Below are 23,048 nucleotides of genomic sequence, written 5' to 3'. Positions count from 1 at the left end.
AATTTTGGTGTCCCTCCAATGCCAGAGTCAGTGTCAGCCTGGTCTATGAGGCTGAGCTTCTAGTTTCATTCTGCTTTACAGGCAGAGGAACCTCCATTTGGAAGGATGGCACGTGTTTCCCGCAAAGCTCTCCTCTATCTCCATTTGAGGAGAAGCTTGGCAAATATAATTATCCAGGTAAACACACCAGGGTCCTCCCACAGCTGAAAGCAGGGTCTGGGAAAATATGGCAGTTAGCTATACAATTAAAACTGTGTGTCAACAGTAGACCTTCTTAAACAAGTCACAATTCTTTGTGCAAAAAGTTGGGAAGATGAGACTCTCTTCTTGATATGACCAGTTTTCCACGGGCAATCACCTTTTGTTCCCATGCACTGGAAAGCTGGGAAGGCTCCCAAAAATTCTACCGAGGGGCTGAAATCAGAGCAATTGTTTTCCCAGCTTTAGATCAACAGCAGCCTATCTTACTTTTGCCTCCCTCTACTTACTTTGGTCGAATTCAGTAAGTATTTACTGAATCTCTACCATTCTAGATGTTGTCAGAAAAGACACAAAAGAAATACAAAATACATAGTGGGCACAAGGATTTTATAGACTTTGTAGGAGACAAAAGCAGGCTGACAAGAAATGCTCATGTTTAAGACCATCTTCCCCTTAACCAGCCCTACAAATACCTGTTTACACAAACTCTTGGCCATCATTCCTTCAACATTTATTGAGCATCTACTCTACACTACACACCAGGCTATGACTGGTATGTGTGTGATAAAAAGATAAGTGAGCAATTACTAGTCTCTATGGGTTTACTGTAGAATAAAGGAGATATAAGACACAACTAATTTCATGGCTCTTCATACCATGAAATTTACATGGATAAAACCCAGAAGAGTTTAATTCAAATCCTCATATCATTTTATTACAGTCTAAACTACCAATTCTATTGTACACTGAAACCCTACCAATTTGTTCAAAATAGGTAAAGGTCTGTTTGATTTAAGTAAACATCTGATTTAGACAACATATTTAATAAAGTAGTATTTAAAAACTTATAGTAACAAATTACTGTTGACAGGATATTTAGTAGAGGGTGTACTTGGATAACTAACTAGAAATAATACGTGATTTCTATGTCAGTTGCTTGTAAGCAGTGTTTCTAAGACACTCGAAGGGACTTAAAAACTGTTCTGAGTTGTTTAATCATCGCCATCATGTTATGTCATGGCCTTAAATAGCGGATTTTTTCTTTTTTCTTTTTTTTTTTAAATTTTTTGTTTATTGGAGTAACATTGGTTTATAACATTGTAAAAATTTCAGGTGTACATCATTGTACTTCTATTTCTGCATAGATTACATCATGTTCACCACCAAAATGTTAATTACAACCCATCACCACACACATGTACCGAATTATCCCTTTCACCCTCCTCCCTCCCCCCTTCCCCTCTGGTGACCACCAATCCAATCTCTGTCCCTATGTGTTTGTTTATTGTTGTTATTATCTACTACTTAATGAAGGAAATCATACGGTATTTGACCTTCTCCCTCTAACTTATTTCACTTTGCATTATTCCCTCAATGTCCATCCATGTTGTCACAAATGGCTGGATTTCATCGTTTCTTATGGCTGAGTAGTATTCCATTGTGTTAAATAGCAGATTTTTTCAAAGAAATCTTCCTTCCTAGACTAACATTAATTTACGAAGAAACAACTTCTTCCAACATATAATAAATTTTAGTTCAGCCTCTATTTAAACAATCACAAATATTTAATTGCAGAAATAATAGTTATTATTATATCTAAAACGTTTTGAGGCCTTGCGCAATAGATACTGAGCTAAGTGCTATAAGTGCATTTTCTCATTGATTGTGATAACAACCCTATAAGGTAGGTCATCTTATTAGTTCTACTTTACAGATAAAAACACTGAAGCCAAAGGTCCCATAGCTAGCGAAGACTGTCTGAATTCAGAGCTCCTACTTTTAAATGAATCCAAAATCAATGGAGTTGTGTCACATATATGCAGTTCAGGGTTAAAATAAGTAAGTAGGTTGGCAAAAGTCCCAAAAATATCCACAGGCACAGAGGGAACACATGTGATTTTTTCCCCTACCAATTTCCTTTCAACCTCCTGATTTCTAGAGGGACCGTTTTTGTTCTGTGCCTCCTGTTCTTTTGCCTGCCCTCCAATCAAAGATGCTCAAGTGGCCAAATCCACTTAAAATATAGAAAATAGTCCTTCCTCTTGCTTCAGGTGCTTGTCTGTATGAGGCGACCTTGGGACGCCTGGTGAAGAGGGAGCTCGGAGAATGGTGTATAATTCCCATCACTAAAATTAAATTATTAATTTTTTATCAATTAATTGGATGAGGATTGGTGGGACAGACAGGCCCTCAGCTCAGCAGAGCTCTACTGGGTGCCAGATAAAACAAGAAATCTGCCCAGATGAGATGGGTAAAAGGGGAGGAGAAGCCACAATAGTAATAAATGTGAGAATCCCCTAGCTTCAGTACAGGGAGAGCAAACCAGCTCCCAGGAGGAGAGGTGCAGAATCACTAAGATTTCTCCAGAGGGGCCTTGACGGAATCAGCCCTCCAGGCCTTGTAAAAAGATACTCTGCTGCTTGCCCAGGAGTTGCTTTTCTTAATTCTCTCACATACTGAGGAAGATCAAATCCCAGAGAAGAGAGGTTTCTAGCTTCCCTTTAAACAGATGTTCTTACTCAGAATACTGTGCTTAAAAAAACGAAAATAGCTTGTATTTTCTGGGTATATAAATAAATCACATTCATTATAAAAATATCAAACTATTTAGAACAAATATTTTTTTAAATGCTTTTTTTTCACTTGAAATTCCACTACCCCAAGATAACCATTGTTAACATTTTAGGGAGCCTGATTCTATACATTTCTTTTTGCTGATAGGGAGGGAGTAGACAGCTTCAAAAATCCAGCTATTAGTTTATTGAACAAATATTTACTGAATGCCTACTATTGTGCCAATGATCATAACTATACATGTTATTGTTTAAACTTTTTTTAATTCAATACTATGATGTGAATTTATTTGCATATAAATAGAGGTCTACATGATCATTATGAATCATTTCATCATGTTTGACCATAATTCTAATGGTGAACATTTAAGTTTTTTCCTACTGTTTGCTATCAAAAACAATGATGCTACAAAAAGCCTTTTAACATTTCTTTGATTATGTCTTCCAGATGAAAGTCACTAGGAATTCAGAACACCTTACATTTATATAATACTTCACTATTTATAGCATGGCAATAAAGAGACTGGTTTCTGTAAAACTCACGTCAGAATTGGTCTCATTGCTTTACATTTACATTACATACATCCAGCTTTCCCTAATAAATTTGAGAGAGCAAGATTTGACAGATGAGGAAACTGAATCACAAAATATATGTGTGTATGAAAGACAGGAAGAGAGAAAGAAAGAGGTCTAAAGATGATTCTCTGAAATTGGAAACCAACTATCTCAACAACACCATGGTAAAGTATAGCATGTGTGTGTCCACTGGACTAAAAGAAGACTCTAGTAGCCCCACACATCCTTCTAGATAAAAAGTTCCTTGAGGGTGGAGGTTTTATCTGCCTTACCAATGTATTTCCAGCGCCTAGCTTGAGGCTTGGAATGTGACAGGTACTCAATAAATAGCTCTGGATTTAATGAACAAACCACAAAACAGTCTTCCTGGACCACTGCACCCACAGTCAACTTCCCATTTTCATCCCTACTCAGCAATGGGAACTCTGAAATGAAACAAAGGAATCCATAGCTAGTAAATGATATATAGCTCTTATCCTGCAATAAATTTCTCATTCTGAAGGAGCCACGGATAGCAAGTCTCCTCCAAAGCAACGTCAGATCCTTGAACTGAAGGACTTAAGCTGAGGGAGACTGGTAAAAAGTAAATGGAGAAGAGGGATTCTCCCATTGAGTGCTTTATTTTGCCCTGTCTGAACATCTCCTCCATTCAAATTAGCAAATTCCATTCATCTCCCCCATCTCTGCCCCTCCTCCTCCTCAACCCATAATATTACCTCACCCTCTGCCTCTTTGTCAGAAATCCGTCTTGTGTACTAATTCATATATACATACACTGTATATGTTAAGGAGAATTACCAAGTGGGTGGTTCTTGAAAATCAACCATTCATCATGCATATTGATCACCGAGGTAGTACGGTATGAATCAGAGAGCAGCAATCATTAAATCAAAGATTTATACTAGTAAAAGAGCACCAAAGCAATTCATCAATTCCATGCCACCCTCGGTGATTAATTAGGTTCCAATCTGACAGCTTAGAAGCTGGTTCACAATTAAGGCTATTACAGTTAGAGGTAAGTTGCTTTTTTTCCCCTTCCCTTTAGGAAGAAAAAAAAAAAGGAGGGAGGCACTAGTCTGGTGGGCTTATGGCATTCTGCACTTTTCCTTCATAGCACTTACCACAGTTTATAAATATAGGGTTATCAATGTGATTATATGTTTAAATTCTCTCTCTCCATTAATCCATAAAGTCCCCAAAGACTTAAAGCATCTAGTACATAGCAGGTGCTCAATCAATATATGTTGAGCAAATGAATTTATTAACTAGATGCTTCTGATGCTTCAGGCCCAGATGTAGCATCGCTTACAATGGGGCTTCCAATATTTCCCACTGGATCTTGTCCTTTAAAAAGTTAAACTGAATCTTCCCAGATTGGAAAACCACTCTGGAAAATTGTTTGGCAGCGTCGACTAAAGCCAAAAACATGACTGCCTATGACCCAGCAATTCCAATCCTGGGTACATACTCAACAGAACTGTGAACAAATGTTCACCAAAAGACATGTATAAGAACATTCACAGAAGCACTGAAATTAATAGACCAAACTGGAAACAACCCAATTGTTCATCAACAGAAGAATGGATAAATAAATTGTAGTATGTTCATATAATGAAAAACTACCCAGCCATGAGTATGAACAAACTAGAGCCTCATGCAACAACATGGACAACTGTCACAGACATTATGTTGACAGATTGAAACTAGACACAAAGGAGTACATGCTGTGTGATTCTACTTATATTTAGTTCAAAAATGGGCAAAACCGATCTGTGGCATCAGAAGTTGGGATAACGATTGCCTTTGAATGGTTAGTAACTGGGAGAGGGAATGAGGGAGGCTTCTGGGATGCTGATAAGGTTCTATTTCTTCTCTGGATGCTGGTGACACAGGTGTGTTCACTTTGTGAAAATTCATCAAGCCATTTTCTTTTGCTTCATTTTGTAATAATAAATATAGCTAGCTATATGATTAGTATTCTTTTCTGTATCTAAGTGATAGTTCAGCCAAAACTTATTTTTAAAAAAAAAGAGTTAACCTGGTTTGTTTTTCTCTGTGTGATGGAAGAGTGATAAACATCTTCATATATACCCCAGCCCCAAATCTAAATTTCAGAAAGTGTCTTTTGGTGGGGATTGCAAAGAAGGAGGTATGGTTTCAAATGGGATATTAAACTACATGTCCTTTAGGGTCCCTTCCAATCCTAAAATTCTATGATAAGTAACCTTTTGAAAATTGATAGAGAACCCAAAGTCCAGCCCTCTCGGATTTCTTGTGCAAACTTTGGCCATTCTCAGAAGAGTGAAATGAGACAATTAGAGAAGACTATCTTTCTGACTTACGCTCATGAGTCTGCATCACCTTTTACAATTTCTCCCTGCAACACCTGCAAAGCAAGTAGGGCCCTCCTAGAAGTTGAGAGGGTTTAGAAGAAACGGGTGTGGTAAGGAAATGCTGTGGCTTTTGGAAATTCAGAGATTTGTGATAATCCCTAGCATTAGACCAGAAAAATAAGACCTAGATTTATAATAATAAGGCCTTCATTTTTTGAAGGCTTCATATATACCAGGAAATGCGTTTATGCACTTTTTACATATTCTCTCATTTAATACTTAGAACACCCTACGAGAGAGGTACAGACTCCCTCAACTATAAAGAGGGTGAGTCACGTCCACTGCCCGTGCCTCACACTCTGGGAATAAAATGCCAAGCCTATATAGCAGTGGTTGTGAGAAGAGGCTCAGGAACAAGATTAGCAGGGTTCAAATTCCAGTGAAGCAACTTACCAGATGTGTAACCTTAACAAAATATTTAACCTCTCTCAGCCTCAGTTTTCTCATCTGCAAAATGGGATTACTAACAGTATCTACCTCACAGGATTATTATGAGCAGTACACAGTTAATATATATATATGGCATTTAGAACTATGCATGGCACATAGTAAGTCCTCAATCAATGGTAGATATTTATTAACATTATTTATTTTTATATTATTTTATTATATATCTACTCTTCATAAGTGCTGTATAACCAGCAGATAATACATATTCAATTAGTATAATTTTTAATAAAACAAAACTGTCACTAACAGTTCTCTACTGCTTTAGGATCTCCTGGGGATCTTTCAGTATAGATCTCTAAAACATAGAAGAAATAATTGTTATACCAGACTCCAAACTTCTTGAAAGCCAGGATCATGTCTGTCTTGCTCATTGTTGTATCCCTGAAGGAAACTATAATGCCTGGCATATATGAGGTGCTCAAAAAATATCTGATAAATGTTTTACTAAATACTCCCCCTGTATACCTACCTAATCTCTCCACTTTGTGTCCATCCAGAAAAAGCCTGGTTATTTAGAAATTTTCTCTCAACCATAATGAGCCCAAATATGACCTAATTTTTTTTAAAAACAACAATTTTATGGGGCCAGCCCAGTGGCATAGTGGTTAAGTTCGTGCACTCCACTTCAGTGGGCCAGGGTTTGCAGGTTTGGATACCGGGTGCAGACCTATGCACAGCTTGTCAAGCCATGCTGTGGCGGTGTCCCACATACAAAGTAGAGGAAGATGGGCAACAGATGTTAGCTCAGGGCTAATCTTCCTCACAAAAAAAAAAAAGGAACAATTTTATAAGACAAATAAAATATAAGATGTATTTTCCAAAGAACTCATTGTGTGTTCTCTGGCGCATTTAAACTATAACTCAATATATCAAAATCTGACTTACCCTTACTTTTTTTTAAAATTTGCCCATGCTAAAGTCAGATTCAATAAAAAACTTTCTTCTTAGAACATAAACCTTAAATTCATTCATTATTTCATTCATTCATCAAGTCTTTATTAAGCACCTTGTATCTGTGTTTAGCCATCTCAGTTGTAAATAACAGAAACCTCAGTCAAATAGATCTTGTAATAAGAGAACTTGTGGCACATAACAGGAAGACCGCAGGTAGTTGTGCAAGCTTCTTGTTTGGTTTGATTCAGTAGCTCCCTATGTAAAGGACCCAGATTCTTTCCATCTGTCCACTCTGTCATCCTCAGGTGTTGGCTCATTCAAATTGGCAGCCTGATAACTGCAATTATTGCAGGCTGTGGCTGACTTTTGGTTATCTAACAGCCATACTCTCCCATTTCTTCCTTTCTAGTAGAAGCCCAGTTTTGTTCAGGTATCAGATATCAGTGTACTTCATTAACTCCTCCTAAATGTGGATGTTAATTATCTAAACCAATTACAGTCATTTCATTTGTCTTCCTGTAATTGTTTGAAGAATGCACATGAAACAAACCTTGGCAATGTTAGGGGAAGTCAGCTTTGGCCCTTCTAGGAATGTTTTCCACACTCATATAAAGGGACACAAGTCAGGAACTTGCCCCTTTTCCTGCCACTGGACATTCTTGTCTCTCCTGTGTGAGATGATTCCTGGAGCTGCTGTTGCCATCTTGTCACCACGTAGAAAGCTACCAACACACAGTATAGAAAGATGGAAGGAAACTTGTGCCCTTAGAATTAATCAACCCTGGAACTGCCCTACCTCTAAACTTCTTGCTACCTGATAAATCATAAAATAAGCCTCTATTCTTTAAGCTGACTTTAGATGGGTGTTTGAGAAACTTATAAAGCACTGTGTGATATATACAGTTATCACTACACAAACGGCTGCTTCCTGAGGAAAGAGAAAGATAATCTCTTTCTGAGGATTCTCCTAAAATAGAAGAAAATTTACCCAGAAGCTTTTTTTTTGTTTTTTGTGAGGAAGATCAGCCCTGAGCTGACATCCATGACAATCTTCCTCTTTTTGCTGAGAAAGACCCTTCCTGAGCTAACATCTATTGCCAATCCTCCTTTTTTTTTTTTTCTTTCCCTTTTGCTCCCCAAAGCCCCAGTAGATAGTTGTATGTCATAGTTGCACATCCTGCTAGTTGCTGTATGTGGGATGCTGCCTCAGCATGGCCCGACAAGCAGTGTGTTGGTGCTCACCCAGATCTGAACCAAGCCACCAGTAGCAGAGCTCGAGCACTTAACCGCTAAGCCACGGGTCCGGCCACCATACCCAGATGCTTTAACTTCTCTCCTCCCCCCACTTCCTCTCAGTTCTAATTGGATGGTATCAGGTCATATGCCCATTGCTGAACCAATCCGAGGCCCACCCCTGGGATCTGGGATTGAGATCAGCTGTGTCTGAGGTAACCAGCTGCATGGTGGAAGGGTCACTGCCTGAATAAAATTGAGTTCTCTTAGGAGGTAGGGGTTAGATATTACACACTCATCTGCTGTAGCCTGCATATTACCATATACATAATCTGTACTGGAGTTGGGGCTCCCCAATGATAGGAAATGTTTAGCACAGCCCTAGTTCAATAATCAAATCAAAGTCTGCATCCTTCTTTAGGGCCATATTTTTGGAATCTCTATATCTCTTAAATCTAAGCCAAGTCATCAGATCTCAACAACTCTGCTTGGGCTCAGATCCAAATGTGGATTTTGCTAACAGAGATTTTATCTAAAGTAAGGTTGAAGCAGGTTTCTTCTTACCTCTCACTAATTTTGCAGAGCTATAGAAACAATTATTAAGCATACTGGTATATTCAGGAGTACTAACTTGCTTCTAGGCACATTTCTAATACTCTCATTTCTGATCAAACCTTTTTGAACCTAAGTCAACAGGCTTCCTGGAGCCCAGAAAACCATTCCCCAAATTGGAAAGAGCTTTTCTCCTCTGGAGGCGGTATGGTATAGTGGTTAAGAGGGGGTTCAAATCCCTGCTCTACCACAAACTAGGTGGTCCTTGGGCAAGTTACTTAATCTCTCAATGCCTTAATTTCCTCAACCATAACATGTGACTGATAATCATAGTTCCTATCTCATAGGATTGTAGAGAGTATTAAATTAGTCAGTGCATGGAAAGTGCTAAGCACAGTACCTGGGAAATAAAATGCTCTCTCAATAAGCATTAGCTGTTCCTAGTGTTTCCCTCTTCATCTCCATCTTTCCGCTCTCTCACTGCATCATCACAAAGCTATATCATCACAATTAGCAGAGCTAATTGATTGACCCTTCCGGTTGGGTGTTGTCAGTCAATCAAATAGCTTGAATTTTTTTTCCCATCTGGTTAAATAAATTCACTACTTGGTATATAGTTAACTTGGCCAATTAAATGGAAAAAAACATATAATATTTATATGACAATTCTCTCTATCCTGAGCTTTCTCAGAGGTCATAGGACTGAGCCTTTCTGGAGCAGGCCTCTGGAGTTAAGGCGGCTTTGTTTTGTTTGGGCTGTATTCCTGGCTTTGAGCCAGTTCCTCCCCACAGCCTCAGAGAGCCTGTGCTCTGAGAGTGCCTTGGGGCCTCAACTTCATTGACTCACAAAATCAAAATATACAAATTCCCATCTTAAACTATGATATATAACTGGGAGAATATTGCCTCTCCACTGCATTAGGGCCTGCCCTATTACCTTATGGAATTACCCACAGTGGCAGAAATCCATTCACCTGATCCACTGACACCCTGGGGGCAGCTCAGATAGCATAAAGCCAATTGATAGATGTATATTTGATATATATTTTATGCCTAGAATTTATGTCTTCTGTATGTTTCATTTGCCATTCTGACTCACTTTATGCCACAGGAGAACTAGGGAAATTTTGAGAGGGGACTGAGAAAGAAACGGCATGGAAGAACAGGGCAGAAATCAAAATAGCAATTTTTCTTTCTGATCTAGGACCTTGCACCTGAGCAACCTGATCAGCTTTTAAGCAAAGAGGAAGTATTCCCTCCTCTCCTCTTCCCAGGATGGCGTTATGAGAAGGAGAGGAGCTAAAGCTAAAGGAATAGGAAAATCCTTTCCCTGCAAACTAGCAGCTGAGCTAGGTCCCCACTACAAAGTGTGGGAGGAGACTGAAGATATAAGCAATAATGGAACTAAAGGTACGCATTTTATTCTATACAAGTAGCAAGACCTCACCACATATTTTAGCTCATTTCACTCTCAAAGTAGTCAAGACTGGTATTTTCAGCCCCATGTTACTAATGTTCCTGAGAGGAGAATGACCTGCCTAAGATCATGGCTTGTGGCAAAGGTGGGACTCAAATCCAGACTTCTCCCTCTCTAGTGTGTGTACAAATGGTGATGCATAAACATTTTAGAAGGCTTCTTCATAAGCTCCTATGTGTAGGGAGAGAATTCATTATCATGCACATTATTCAAAGCCCTACTATGTGTCCTATATTTTTCAACAGCTTAATTTAAAAAAAAAGAATGTATACTAATTTATAATAAAAACTTACACACATATACACTAACTTGATCCTCACAGTAACTCTGTGAAAGGTACTATTATTTTCCTCATTTTACAGAAGATGAAAGTGAAATATAGGAAGATTAAGTAACTTCCAAGTCATGCAAGGGAGTCTGACTCCAGGAACTGTTCTCTTAACCACTCTGCCATACTGCTTCTCTCTCAACTCATAAATGGAGAAATGGAAGTCTACACCTAAAAGATGCAGTGGGCAATAAGACCAAGTCTTCTATTGACTCAATACTCAGTACATTAAGGATGGGGCCCAGGGAGTGACAAAAATCAACTGATCCAACCTTTCATGAATTTTCTCTGCTCCTTTGGTTAAACTGCTCCATTGGCCTTGGCTACCCAGGATAGCAACCATTCATTTCAATTCAATTCATTTCTATCCCTCTTCAACATAGCAGTCCTTCAACAAGTTTGAGGACAGCTATCAAGTGGCCCTTAAGTTTTCTCTTTTTGAGACTAAACTTCTCCTCTTCCCTCAACCGTTACTCTTAGGCCATGGCTTCCCATACTCCATGGGAAGTCATGGTAAGTAGCATGCTGGGTGCTATGGAGTTTGCCAGTAACTACAGTCAAAAACTAGAAAGAATATTTTTAATGTGGTCTGACCCATAGGGTGAAGTGGAACTATGATTTACATTGAACAAGGTCCTGTACTCCTATTAATTGCTACATTCATTGTTTTAGTTTTAACACTGATCACACAGAATTGGCCCATGTTGTACTCAGATAATTGCCCATATTTTTCAAAGAGAGAGGTGTCAAAGTCAGTTCTCCCTGAAACTTCTACTTGGGCAACTGATTTATTTTTTAATCTACATACAGGGATTTACATTTGCCTCTGTTAAATTTAATCTTGGTGAAACTCAGATGACAGTGACGTCTTTGTACTTGTTGAATAACCCTGTTTTAGGCCCACAAAAATGGTTTTCATCAGAAATCTATTCAGACTAAGCACTTGATGAATTGAATAGCCTTTGCTGAAGACTTCAGATTTATGGAGAAGGATCCCATTATATAGCATTTCACGTGAAAAATCCCTTCTCTGAAGCTCCTTTCTCCCCTCACCACCAGTTCTAGGGCATGTGTCTCAGCTTCCCTCACACAGACGCCAGCCTTTATAACTCTTGCCCACCTTCCCCCTCTCCACCATCCCAACTCCAACCAAATTCTTTTCTCCCCTTTATGAAAACAACTCAGTTCACCCCCAGCTCCAACCAACAAGTCTGTCATCTCAACATACACAAGCAGTCAGAAAATTAAATTAAATTAAAAATTCCCTCTTATGCAATAGGCCTACCCTCCTTAGAAGTAAATGGTAGATAAATGGTAGATAAATGGTAATCAGTATTCAGAAAATATTTATTGAACACATACTACAGGCCAGGCACTGAGCTCCTTGAAGGATGCGGTGATGTACAGTATCAAACATGACCCCTGACTTCATGGTATTTACCATCTAACAGGGAAGAGAGATGGCAATCAAAGAAACACACAGTCGATGTAAATTACAGGCATAAGTGCTATGAAGAGAAAACAACTCCATGTAATTGGAGGATTTGGTGTAGTCAAGTGGGTCAGGGAGGGGTTCTCTTTGTAAATGGTAAATGAGCTGAGACTTAAGGAGCAGGAGGGATTAACAAGAGTATTCTTTGTTGCTTTATTTACAATGCTGAAAATCTAGAAACAACATAAATGTTTATGCAAAACATAACATCTTGTGTCATGCCCACATGATAGCTATTAGAAATCCATTGAGAATTAAATTTTTGATGATAAAATATTACAAACATTAAAAAAATGTAAACCAATCTATCTTTTAAAATATTAATGCAAAAAACCCTAAATAAAATGTTAACAATGAGAATCCACAGTACATTATGCAAATTGATTCATTCCAGGAATTCAAAAGTATTTCAATCTTAAAAACCCATTAATGAAATTCATCATATAAATAGGTCAAAGGAGAAAAATATGATTACCAAGAAAACTGTCAAAACATTTGATAAAATTCAAATCCATCACTAACCAAAAAAAAAAACTTACTTTTTGAAAAATGACATACATACTCCCCAAAATTAAAAATCATGCTAACTAGTGAAACACTAGAAGTATCCCATTAAAGTCAGCAATATGACATGGGGGGCTTTTTTTTAAGTTTGTTATTTAATATTGTTCTAAAAGCGCCAGCCAGTGCATATAAAATCACAAAATAAGAGATACAATTATTGGAAAATGAATGCACAGTTATCACTATTTGCATATAATGTTGATTATACACTTGGAAAACACAAAAGAATAAACAAAAAAAAACATAAACAAGAAAAGTATAATAAAGTGGCCATTTACAAAAGACATACACAAAAATCAATACTATTCTTATAAACTAACAATAACTACTTACAGATTATAAAAGGAAAAAATCCCATTCATACTAGCAAAAAAAAATTTTTAAGCCTAAAACTTGGAATAAATACAACAAAAGTTTAGTTTGATATATAAGAAAAAATATAAAAATAAAATTACTGAGAGGTACAAACCAACAAATAATGAAGAAAGATAACTTGTTCTTGGATAAGAAGACTCAATAATGTAAAAATATCTATTCTCCCCAACAAATCTATAAAAATCAATGCAATCTCAATAAAATTTGACAAATGATTATAAAAGTCACTTTGGGGGAAACTATTCACAAACAACTGAAAATAGCCCAGAAAATTTGGAAAAAAAAAGAAAGTAATGAGAAATGATTTATCTTATCATATGTGTTATATATCAAATGTGTCATAGAGCTACAGTAACTTAAAATTTTTGACCCTAAAATAAAAAATAGACAAACAGATAAATGACAGAGACAAGACAGAACAGAAATAGACTCTAATATGCATGAAAATTTAATATGTGATAAAGAAAACATTAGAGATCATTTCTAGAAACTGCATATCCGAATCTGTAGGATACAACTAAAGCAGAGATCAGTAGTAAAGATTAAAAGAATGAAAATAGATAAGACAACCAAATCAAAAGTTTGAAAAAGAACACAATAAAGTGAAACAAAGAAGGAAGGGAATAAATAGCAAAACCTAATGCTTTAGAAAAGAGAAAAAGGTAAAACTGATAAACCAAAAAGCTGGTTTTTCAAGAAATCAACAAAATAGACAAACCGCTAGCTCACCTACTCAAGAAAAAAAAGTGTGAGAAACTAGAAATGCACAATAAGAAATGGTAAAGGGCAAACTGAAAACATTAGAAAAGACTTTGTATAATTCTGCGCAATAAATTTGAAAATCTAAATAAATGGATAATTTTAAGTACAATTCACCAAACTGATCCCAGTAGACAAAATTTGAACAGACCAATTTCCTAGAAGCAAAAAAGGAAGTTATCAAAGACTTACCACAAAACAAAACAAAACAACAAACAAACAAAGCAGCAGGCCTAAATGATTTCTCAAAGAAACTGGACCTTCAAAGACATAATCCCAATGCTACTTAACCCGTTCCAGGGAATAGAAAAAGAAGGAAAATTTTCCAATTCCTTTTATAAAGCAAGTATAACATTGATACCTATATCTGGTAAAAGATTGTACCAAAAAACTACAGACCAACCTCACTTGTAAAATGGATGCAAAAATAAATAGAATGTTAGCAAACACAAACAAATAGCCAATTAGAATAATGTTCCAGGTATGCAAGGAGAGTTCAACATGAGAAAACATTAATATAATACACCATGCTAAGAAATCAAAGGAGGAAATCATATGAACCATATACCTTGAGAAGGCATTTGACAAAATTCAAGTTTTTGCAAGATTTGCAAAATTGTGAGTTAAAAAAAAAGTTAACATACAGGAATCAATGGGAACATTGGCATTCCTGACCTGCTCCTCTTGAGGACAAAGCACACTCCCTTAGGCAAAGAGACAAAAGTAGCTGTGGCAGTGAATGCAGTGTATGCAAGTGACCTCCCAGGTGGGTCTAGGGAATGTGGGCAGGCTCTGGGCACCTGCTGCACCAGGGAACGGACTATGGTAGCAAAGTATCACTCCCCAGACTACTTGCAAAATGCAAAGGAAAAGGAAATATACACCTTTACAATGGAGAAATCTGGCTAGGTATTTTTACATGCATCATCTAATTTAATCCTCCTCACCACCACCCAAGAAATAGGTAGAATGATCTCTATTTCATAAATAAAAATTTGAGGAGCAGAGATGTTTAGTATCTTACTCAGAGTAAAGAGGTTGGGTTTATATCCAACCTGTCTAGTTCAGTTCTAGTTCTAGTTCACTCTCCTCCTTCTATCCCTCTAGTTTCCTTATCAGAGATCTTCGCTGGCCAAACCCAAAAGTAAGCCAGAGTGCAAGGGAGCAGTGGAGGTGATCCATATCTGTCAGCCTCCTAGGCACAAAACGGTGGAGAAGTGTCAGGTACGCATCTGGAGGGGCTAATGCAAGGTAACAGGCATATTCCGTTCTTAACGGTAAGAGGATAATAAGAGTTCCTGCCACATAAGTTGTTCAAGGATTGGATAAGATACTGTATGTAAACATCTCAGCACTTTCTTGGTAGTGATCAAATTCTGAATAAATACTAGCCATGTGAAAGACTGTCATTAATTTGCATTGGTTAAATGCCCTGAATTAAATAGGCTTCAGTTTTTAGTCAAAACTTTGGCTTTTTTACTTAAACTTTAAGAACAAAAAGTAGCAGAGAAATGACACAGCTGGCCCCATCCATCAATATCCCCTGGAAAATTGGTTAAATATCACAAACAAACCAACATCTGGGCGGAGAAGGATGCTGATAAAACGAGCAACACTAATTTCCCTTCAAAACAACAATTTAAATCCATTTTTAAAAGTAGTGTCAATAAGAAACATTCTTACTAAGGGAATATCCTTCTGAGCTGTGGTCTCATTCTGAGAATATGCTCTTTGCACCATCTTGTAGACGGTAAAGTTCATACTTAATAATTTTGGTCATAAATGACCACCTAAATATGTCAGGAATAATTTTGCATCTGTGACCCCTAGAGCTGAAAATATAGATGAATGTAATTAACCTAATTCCAAAATTGGGGGGAAAAAATCTGCTCTATTCTCTCCTGACTTGGGAACATATGGTGTCGGATTACATGGTTGGCACCTGGCTGACTGCTGAGTCCATGTGTCGCATTCTAACACAAACAGGCAGAGGCACAAAGCCTGCCCAGAGGAGTCACCAGCCAAATCCAAAATGGGCAGCTCGAGCCACAGTCTCAGCCAGAAACTGCTATTAACATCCTGATGGAGGAAATAGAGCTCTCAGCACCACCTTCTGAGCCCAGTTTCCCCTCTTGCCCCAAGACCTCCTTCACAAACATCTTGAGAAGGACCCATGAGGTTGGTTTCTCCGTTGATACGCATCATCAGCACTCCTGGCTCTATTTATCAGGGAGAAATTGAATTGGCCTCAACTCATCTTTGGGTTGCCTCACTTAAGTTAAGGCATTTTGAAGCAACTAAATCTAACCAAATGCTTTCCATCCCTGTTAAAGGTGTGCTTGTCGTTCTCCCCACTCAAGCTCCCAAATCCAGACTTGTTTATACTGAGTGAAGGACATTTACCTCCAACCTAGTGTAAAGAAAGCAAAGGGAGTGTCAGCAGCCTCCTGGTCTCACCTTTCTATTCCTCTCCCCTGTCTTATCGTAGACCCCAACTCTATCTTTGTAATTCAACTCAAACCACTGATGCACTGAGGCTGAATAAGCTCCTTCACATCCCAGTCCCTCAAACTGCCATTTGTAATACTGAATGTCCCTAAATTATATCATTCCTCCCTTCTTGTGATTATTTTATTCTTCTTTTTTGCTTCCTTTTTTGAAATGTGCCCATCCGTTTCAGGTTGAATCATGGATAAAGAGGATTTAGCCCACGTCTGCTATGGGAATTAAGAAACTTCAAGGAACCATGTGGAGTTGGTACAGTTAGAATAAGAAGCAGCCTAGGGAAAGAGACCAAGGAAGGATCCCTAAGACCAAAAGAGAAAAGACCAGCTACATCTACTAGCAAAAAATGTATCCCTCCTACCTCTTACCAGTATACACTATCTGGCCAGAACAAGATAGCAGTTTGTAGGACTGTTCTCTTCTTTCCACGTCCCTGTCTTGGTGGTTGTGGTAGACATCTGCTGTTTTTGTCTGCTCAGAGCATGTTTGCTGTTTCTTCTATTAATAACACTCCCATTTCCTTAATGGAAGGCTTCTTTTCTACTCTAAATGATTGTGATGGAGCTGCCAATCCTAATACCCTGCCCCGATCTCCATCATCACTGGCCACAGGGATAGGCATTTGACCCAAGTAAGTGAGACAGTCTCTCATTTCGCTGGCACAAATGAATTAATCCCAAGAAGTGGGCATATAACCCAAGCCAGGTCAATGAAAATCTTTCCTGGAATTTATATAAAACTGGAGTCTAGGGGAGAAAGCATTATTTCTCCTCTGGAGTCGCCAAGCTGGGAATAGTAAAACTGGAGCTGCCTGAGCCGTATTCCCCGCTACGCAGAGGAAGCCCCTACACAGTCTGTATGAAGAGGTCCAGAGATGGGAAAGGCATGGAGAAGAGAGAGAGATGGGACAGAGGGAAAATGAGTTGGAGGAGAGAGAAGAAAGATGGGAGAGAGGTTGAGGAGAAAGACGAGAGGAGAGAGACGGAAGAATAGAGAGAGATGGGGGAGAGAGAGAGAGAGAGAGAGATAGGGGAAAGACAGAGAATTGAAGACAGAGAAATGGGGGAGAAGTAGATAGAAATGGGTGAGAGAAAAAATGAAGAGAGAGAAAATGGAGAAAGCATAACAGGGGAGAGAGAAAAATGGGGAAAAGAGTGATGAGGGGAGACAGAAAGATGGGAAGAGAGGGATGAAGGGAGAGAGAGGTGGAGGAGAGCAAGAAATGAGGGAGATAGGTAAGTAAAAATGGGGAGTGAGAAAGAAAGCTATGGGGAAAGACAGATGTGAAGAGAGAGATGGGAAGGAGTGAGGGAGAAATGAGAGGCAAAGGAGAGAAGAGAGAAACCTGATATCTCCTGAGGTCCTGCTTCCACACCGCCCTTGAGGCCACTTGAATCCTTGTGTATTCTAGTTTATAACCAGGTTTGAGTTGGATCCTATTATTTGCAACCTAGAGTAATAACCAGTCTAATGCCCTTAATCAAATCCAATCCTATTGCAAGCGTGGCTCTCAATGGCTTTGTTCTAGAACCAGAGGTTTCACTGATCACCTCAAAATATAATCAGTCTTAGAATCTACCCAGCTGATTTCCATACTTTAAATAAGTGGAGAAAATATAAGTTCCTTTCCCCTGCCTGCAGAGAGCATGGAAAGATCTTCATTTCTTCTTTCCTACCTCCCAATCAGGATCTGGCTATCAGAAACCAATCCTCCACCAAAAACACAAAAGAAACTACTTGGAGGTTGAAAGCAGTATTTAGGAGAAAATGATGTTGTACATCATACCAAAATTTAATATAGTTTTATGCAAAATAGTAATGTGTCTGGTAATGCAAAGATCTTTTAAAGTAGGTTAATAACAATCCAATATTATTCTCCTTTAAAAAAATGAAATTGTATGTCAAATAAAGAGGCCGAAAGTAGCTGAATCTTGTACCCATTGATGGAACTGATTTACATAGATAGCATTTAACATTCCATCATCATTATCCTATCAGTCTCCTGTCTAACTGCAAGCCTAAAGACATTCAATGTGCTTAGAGGTTAAAAAAAAAACCCTATACCCACCAGCCAAAATGGTGGTAAATGACAAAAAGAGAACAAGGGAAAAAGAAGAAAAAATAATTTTAGGCAGACAGATGAACATCAACTGAGATGAGAAAAAGACTATCTCCCCCCTCCCTTCTGTACCAATATAGTAAACTAAAAGATTGAATAAAAGAAAACTAAATATTTAAGAGTAAAATGTGGTTATCAGTTGTGGCGAAGGCAAGAAAAGGGAAGTATTATGGTAATAGTTGAGTCTGCCTCTGCTAGAGGAAGCAGCTTCCAGTGTGCCTGCCTTGACTTAAATGGAAAGCAAATGTAAATGAAATACAGTTTGTCCTTCAGAGTCAAGTGTGTGAATATTTTCAGATATTTTTTTCTCTTAAAATGTTAAGTGAATTTAATTCTGATGAGAAGAACCAGAGGGAGTGCTCTGGTTCGCATGTCTGTGCATAGTGTGGAGAGGGAAGCTGAGGGTCACATGTGTGTACCTCCTCCTCATGTTGAAAGCTCTTTCTTGGCCATGTACTTGGCTGTGACCTTGTAAATCCTATGGCCTCTTTAGTGCCTCTGCCAGCCTATCAAGAAGGCCAGAGGGATCAGAGGTAAAATGGAGCCTGGGAGGTTGTAAAGCCATTGATTCCATCCCGCTAGCTACCAGGTAGTTCTGAACTGTATCTAGACCAGTGGGGAAGAGCCATAGTTATGTCAAATGTGTGTAGCCAGGGTGGGTGGGGGAGGTACCCTTCATATCAACTGAAAGATAGGTATGTAGAGGCAGAAGGAGAAGAAAAAGAGATACAACGTAGCATAAGAAAGAACAGGGAAGTAAAGTAGGAGAGGGGAGGAAAGAAGGCAATGATAAAACAGATGATAAAGAGGTGGAAAAAAGATTAGTCAAGGGAAATGGAAATTTTCTTAGCCTCCATTCGTCTGGTTCCTTATCCTGAACACCTAACCTGAGACCCAGCCTTTCAAAAGTTGCTCCAAATCTGTGCTACAAGTCCCCATACCCACACCTCTGGGCCATCAACACTCCTGTAACATGCTACTCTTTCGTACCAAGCCCAAGTACACATCAGAATTCTTTCTTGTTTTTTTTTCTGTTTTTTGCTGTTGTTTGTTTATTTATTTTTTTTCCTGCCGAGGAAGATTCTCCCTGTGCTAACATCTGTGCCAATCTTCCTCTATTTTGTATGTAGGTTGCTGTCACAGCGTGGCCACTTACGAGTGGTGTAGGTCCATGCCCAGGATCCTAGTCTGTGAACCCGGGCCACCAAAGTGGAGCATACCGAACTTAACCACTAGGCTGTGGGGCCAGCATCAGAATCCTTTCTAACACAGCATTCCAGACAGTCACTGCTATTAAACAGGCCTATGCCCCTGATATGTAACTGCCATTCCTAGAGCTTTTCCTCAGCCTTAAATCCAGACTGTGTGCCCTCTAGTAACTGTCCACTCAACAGCAGGCCTGGCCTGGGATTGTTCATGACAATGCTGAATTTTATTTATAAGAAAAAGAGACAGAAGTCAATTAAACAGAGTGTGATACCAAGAGAAATACACAGAAATTTCCCAATTTTTTTTTTTTAAACTAACAACCTTGGGCCATGTCCCTTTTTGTCCTACCCCACAGTGTGACAAGACTAAACCAGACAAACCAGGTCCTCCCAGCCAGCAGTCTAGTCTACTAAAGAACACAGATAAAACAAAGAGACAGCTTTTGAATATTAATAGGGCATATCAGCAAGGGTGAGCTGCAAACAGTGGAAGTCATCCACAAGTTCTAAAAGCAGTTCCTAAAAGCCGGAATTCATCTCATCACTCCCCACTTAAGAATTCCACTAAGAAAATGAATCTTTATTTCAAAAATAAACTTCTGAGATGACTAGAGATAAAAGCAGAGAAAGAAATACTGAAGCACCACAGGACCATCCTTCACTCATCTTCTCCCCCCAGGGCCCATCACCATGCCAAGCACATTATAGATGCCCAATAAATGTTTGTGGCATGAATGACATGAAAAGAAAAGGAATGCTTGAAAATCAACTTCAGAATGGGAATGGGCTTTGAAAACAGGTTGGCCCCAATCAGGATTACAGAAATAGAAAATGGAGTTTGAGGTCACGGAAATCTATTCCAGACATTACCTATAGAATCTTCGGAAAGTTTTCATTTCTAAAAAAAAGTAGAAACAAAGTTTTCTGGGCCATCACATTTCTATCTTTTTTAACTCATCCACCTACTCACATATTCAGTCATCCATTCAATAAATATTATTGAGTGCCGACTATGTGCCAGGCACTGTGCAAGGCTCTGAGGCTCTAGTGGTAAAGAAAGATAAGAAAGGGCCCAGCTCTCATGGAACTTATATTTGCTCTGTTCCTTCTCCTCACCCTAAACCTAGCCTGGGCCAAAGCATTACATGCTTAAGCCATTTCAACAGACTGAATGGCCCCCCTACCACAAGTGTCCTCCACCCCCAACTCACCGTGCCCACCCACTCTGCATTAATTTTTCTAAAAGATTACTGTCATCATTTTGTTCTCCTTCTCAGAAACCTACAGTGGCCCCCTATCATCTATAATTCATTTTAGGACCCATTTATCAGCTAGGTACCACACATTAGGCATGGGGCAATGATTATAAGATAAAGTCTGCACTCCTCAACATAGCACTGAGGGCTGTATTGGTTATTTATTGCTGTATGGCAAGTAACCCCAAAACTTGGCAGCTTAAAACAATGAATGACTATTATCTTCCAGTTTCTGGGGTCAGGAATCCAGGAGAAGCTTAGCCATTAATATGAGGTTGCTGTCAAGTTGTTGGCCAGGGCTGTAGTCATCTAAAGGCCTAACTGAGGCTGGAGGATCCACTTCAAGATGGCTCCCTCACATGGCTGTTGGTGGGAGGCCTCAGTTCCTCACCATGTGGGTATCTCTATAGGGCTTCCTGAGTGTCCTCACAACTGAGGACAGCTGACTGGCAGCTGACTTCCCCCAGAACGAGAACTTAGAAAGACAGAGAAAGAGGAGGAAGCCAAAACACCTTTGATGACCTAATATTGGAAGTCACACACCAACATTTCTGCTATATTCTATAAGAAGTGAGTCACTAATCCAGCTTATACTTAGGATGGGTGCAATCAAGCTCCACCTCTTCAAGGGAAGAATATCAAAGAATTAGTGAACTTAACCTAAAACCACCACAAATCTATAATCAGATTATAGTATAGTATAGTATATTAATCACCACTATCTATAAACAGACCCTACCCCATTTATCTCTTTTCATATCTCTATGCTGGTATTCCCAGTATTAACCTCTATACTCCAACACAGCTGGTTCTCCTGAATACTCTGTACTCATTGTAAATATCAACTCTTTCCTCATACGTTGCCCACACCTTGCCCCTGTCCTCTGCCCTCCATATCCCATTTACCCAGAGAGGCAATACAGCATAGTGGCTAAGACTTTGGACGCTGGGCTGCCTGAGTTCAAATCCCATCTCTACTTTGGGGAAGTTAAGGTCTCTCTACCTCGATTTCCTCACCTATAAAATGGCAGTAATAGTATCTGCCTTATAATCTTGTTATGGGAATTAAATGAATCAATATTTATAAGTTACTAAGAATAGTGCTTGGCATGTAATAAGTGCTATTATAGTATTTGTTAAATAATACAGATACCATTCTTCTATGTCCAGCTCATGTTCCATACTACAGCCCACAGTGAACCCCTTCACTGAACTCCTAATGCTGTAATTGTGACCCATTTTAACCCTGGTCAGATCTACAAATTATCACTTAATTATCTCACTTGTAGATGTTTTGCCTCATCTCCCAGTTGTTGTTTCCTGATGGTCTTTAAATTCTGTACTTCCTTAGAGTGCCTTGGAGAGAGTAAGTATTTAATTCAAAAGGAAGGAATTATTCACATTAGCCCCTAAAAGAAATATTCATGCTGCTAGTCTAGTCTCCCCAAACACCAAGACACAACTCTCGTTGTTTCCATGTGACCCTCTGATATAACAGAGCCAACCCAAATTATGTTTTCCCACAACATCAGCCATGTATGGGCCCCCTTCCTCACTAAGGCAAACTTACAAAAACACCCAAGATGGAGGGGGTGGGGTCACCTTAGACCTAGAGGTAGGGGAGGACAGGTGTGAGTCTCAGAGAGGAGGGCCCAGACACCGCCATAACCCCAGGTAAAGCAAACTTTAATCTCACAGGATTGTTAAATCTTCAAGAGCCTAATATTTCAAAATCATCAACAACAAATGCTCCTTCTCCATCCTGGACTCAAACACCATGGAATTTTAGGACTCCTCACCAGCACTTTTTCCTCCCCAAGAGTTTACAGCTACCAGTCAAAGCCAAAACCCGTGCTGGGCCATTTCTCATCCTTGGAACCTGCTGGGACTTCCAGGTAAACATATAGGCAACAGGAATCAATAGTTTCAGGGGGTTTTGGGGAAAATGTTCTCTCCCTATCCCAGAAAGAAAGTTCTAGTGGTCCTGATTCAGCCACTAAGAGACAACATTCATTGATTATTCATTCTTTCTTTCATCAATTAATTTTTATTAAGCATGTACTAGACACAGTGGGTGATACCAAAAAGCAGAG

General features: G+C 38.9%; 1 long non-coding RNA gene across 8 annotated transcripts in view; it reads right to left on the bottom strand.

The window, feature by feature from the left end:
• Nucleotides 1–23,048, bottom strand: part of LOC131408319 (uncharacterized) — a 268,312-nt gene that overhangs the window by 115,394 nt on the left and 129,870 nt on the right. The window contains exon 1 of one of the 8 annotated variants that reach the window (XR_009220751.1): nucleotides 3,623–3,726. The exons of the other annotated variants lie outside the window; for them this stretch is intronic. This is a non-coding gene — a long non-coding RNA (uncharacterized LOC131408319). Of the gene's footprint in view, nucleotides 1–3,622; nucleotides 3,727–23,048 lie in introns of those variants that run through there. 8 annotated transcript variants of the gene reach the window in all.

Source organism: Diceros bicornis, chromosome 1, assembly GCF_020826845.1.
Source record: "Diceros bicornis minor isolate mBicDic1 chromosome 1, mDicBic1.mat.cur, whole genome shotgun sequence".
NCBI classification, from domain to species: Eukaryota; Metazoa; Chordata; class Mammalia; order Perissodactyla; family Rhinocerotidae; genus Diceros; species Diceros bicornis.
This window is presented reverse-complemented; position numbering and strand designations above follow the sequence as displayed.